General features: G+C 45.4%; 1 pseudogene; it reads right to left on the reverse strand.

The window, feature by feature from the left end:
- Positions 1-2,356: 2,356 nt before the first annotated feature.
- LOC101131391 (histone H2A.Z-like) lies at positions 2,357-2,843 on the reverse strand (annotated as a pseudogene).
- Positions 2,844-3,054: the final 211 nt, after the last annotated feature.

The raw sequence follows: 3,054 nt of genomic DNA on the forward strand, positions 1-3,054 counted from the left end.
AGCCTCTGCAGCTAGACAGCTGAGTTGAAGTTTCAGAGGCTTTTCAGGGCTAGGAGAGTTGGAGTTTGGCCCCAGCCAGAGTAGAGAGACCTTGGCGAAGACCTGAGGTTTTCACTTGAGAACCTAGAAAGATCATACACACGCAGAGTGGGCCATGAGTTAGCAATGGGAATGGAGACAACTATGCCCTCTTAGAAGCTGGAAAACAAATGAATAAGTGGCAACTAATTTAGCAGATCCAAGAGAGCTGAGTCCTAAACTGAACAGGAGAAGAAGCTAAAAGTAACCAGATTTACTCTGTGGAATTTCCAAAAGGCTCAGGAATTGGCACCAGAATTAGAGGTGAACGTGGGGCTTAAGAACAAGAGAACTGTTTGAAAATTTAAGAAAAAATTATATACCCCAAATGCCCTCCCCATATCCTGCCATCCAGAAAATTGGCGGGAGATTAAAGTTTATTCCCAGGAGATGGCTGGGCATGGTGGCTCACACCTGTAATCCCAGCGCTTTGGGAGGCTGAGGCGGGTGGATCACTTGAGGCCAGGAGTTTGAGACCAGCCTGGCCAACATGGAGAAACTCTACCTCTATAAAAAATACTAAAATGAGTGTGGCATGGTGGCATGTGCCTGTAGTCCCAGCTACTCGGGAGGCTGAAGCACAAGAATCTCTTGAACCCAGAAGGCGGAAGTTGCAGTGAGCCGAGATCATTCCACTGTACTCCAGCCTGGGTGATACAGCAAGATTCCGTCTCTAAATAAATAAATAAATAAAGTTTATTCCCGGAAGAAAGTAAACTGCATGGTCTCTAGAGGATCCTGGACTCAGCTAGTAAGAGGGATCTGTACTTCAAGCAGGGGATTAAGCAAACATTTACAGCTGTAGTGTGAAACCCCAGCCTTCTTCATTCACTGAGCTCCCAGGGCTTCGTAACTCCAGGTGATCAGTGGAAGAGTGTATTTTGGAGAATCTGACTAGCTAAAAAACAAACAAACAAAAAAAACCCTAAAATACTGATAACAATGAATGGCTCAGCCAGATCACCCTGCAATGAAGTTCATAGTCAAAAAGTTCTCCCCATGTGCTCAGACTTTTCAATCAGCTTTTTAGTGCCCCTACTCAGATAACCAACAGTCATCAGACATCTGACCAAAGTCTCCAACATGAAAGGCAGAGATGAAAATAAATGGAAAAACCTACTTGGAGAAAACTATTTTATGCAGGGAAAAGAGAACTTTTAAAAATACGGCAAAAACCCTATCATTATTAATTTCTTAGCGAGAGCTTAAAAATATGCATCAGCCTGAGCACGGAAGGCCAAGGTGGGTGGATCATTTGAGGTCAGGAGTTCGAGACCAGCCTGGCCAACATGGTGAAACCCTGCCTCTACTAAAAATACAAAAATTAGCTGGGCACGTTGGCAGGCGCCTGTAGTCCCAGCTACATGGGAGGCCAAGGCAGGAGAAGCTCTTGAACCCGGGAGGCGGAGGTTGCAATGAGCAGAGATTGCACCACTGCACTCCAGCCTGGGCGACAGAGCAAGACTCTGTCTCAAAAAAACAAACAAACAAACAAACAAAAACAAACATGCATTTCTGAAACAAGAACACAATACTATCAAAAACAGACATAATACTTACACGGATATTTTTCCCCCTTTCTGAGACACAGTCTTGCTATGTTGCCCAGACTGGAGTGCAGTGGTTATTCATAGGCATAACCCCACTACTGATCAACTGATCAGCGTGGGAGTTTTGACCTGCTCCATTTCTTTTTTTAGTTTGGGATATGACCTTTATTGAGCTTATGCACCAGAGTGGAAATAATGCCTGTACAAAACCAGATGTTTGTTACCATAACTTCTGCATCACTGTTAAAATCCAGCTTTTAAAAAACTCAATCAAAACCCACTACTTTGGAATCAATAGCTTCTTTGAAGCCATAGTAACAATTAAATATGGTTAAGACTAGAATGCAGAAATTGGTCAGTTGGAAAGCTAATTAAACTTCCAACTTGCTCAGATACAATTACAAAAAGACAAAATTGGGCTGGGGGCGGTGGCTCACGCCTGTAATCCCAGCACTTTGGGAGGCCGAGGCAGGCAGATCACCTGAGGTCAGGAGTTCGAGGCCAGCCTGACCAACATGATGAAACCCGTCTTTACTAAAAATACAAAAGTTAGCCGGGCATGGTGGCGGGCACCTGTAAACCCAGATACTTAGGAGGCTGAGCCAGGAGAATAGCTTGAACCCGGGAGGCGGTTGCAGTGAGCTGAGATCATGCCATTGCACTCCAGCCTGGGCAACAAGAGCAAAACTCCGTCTGAAAAAAAAAAAAGAAAGAAAAAGATGAAATTATGTTTTTCACAGAGATACAGCCTACTGGAATCACCACGCTGGACAGCTGGTAAGGTACTTAGAGTCTCGAGATAATAAGGAATCCAGGCAGCCTTTAGACAGCCTTCTGTTGTCCTTTCTTCCCCATCAGAGATCTGTGAGTGTGTGGAATGACACCACCATCAGCAATTGTAGCCTCGATGACAGAATCCAATTCTTCATCTCCACAAACAGCAAGTTGCAAGTGACGAAGGGTAATACGCTTTACCTTGAAGTCTTTTGATGCCTTTGCTGCCAGTTCAGGTAGCTCTGTGGTGAGTTACTCCAGGATGGCTACGCTATGCACTGCGGCAGTTGCACCCACATGCCCATGACTGGTCGTGCTAGATCTCAGGTGTCGATGAATATGTCCCACTGGGAACTGCAGGCCAGCTCTCTGTGAGTGGGAAACGGCCTTTGTCTTGTTTTTTCCAGAGTCCTTCCCAGCCTTATTGCCAGTCATTTTGAATTCTGCTGAAGCTCAAACAAGCAAGACAGAGAAAGGGCTAATCAAACACCCAGCAAGATCCTACCACCTATTTCTTCAATGCAATGCAATTTAAACTGCCAACCTGCTCCTTTTCTGATCTGGGCCAGTTCACCCCTCCTTGGGCAACCTGGTGGTCCTCTGCTCCTGGGAGGTCATCATATTGATGCCGAACTTAGCACCCGATCGGCAT

The sequence above is a fragment of the Gorilla gorilla genome, chromosome 8, assembly GCF_029281585.2.
Source record: "Gorilla gorilla gorilla isolate KB3781 chromosome 8, NHGRI_mGorGor1-v2.1_pri, whole genome shotgun sequence".
Classification (NCBI taxonomy): domain Eukaryota; kingdom Metazoa; phylum Chordata; class Mammalia; order Primates; family Hominidae; genus Gorilla; species Gorilla gorilla.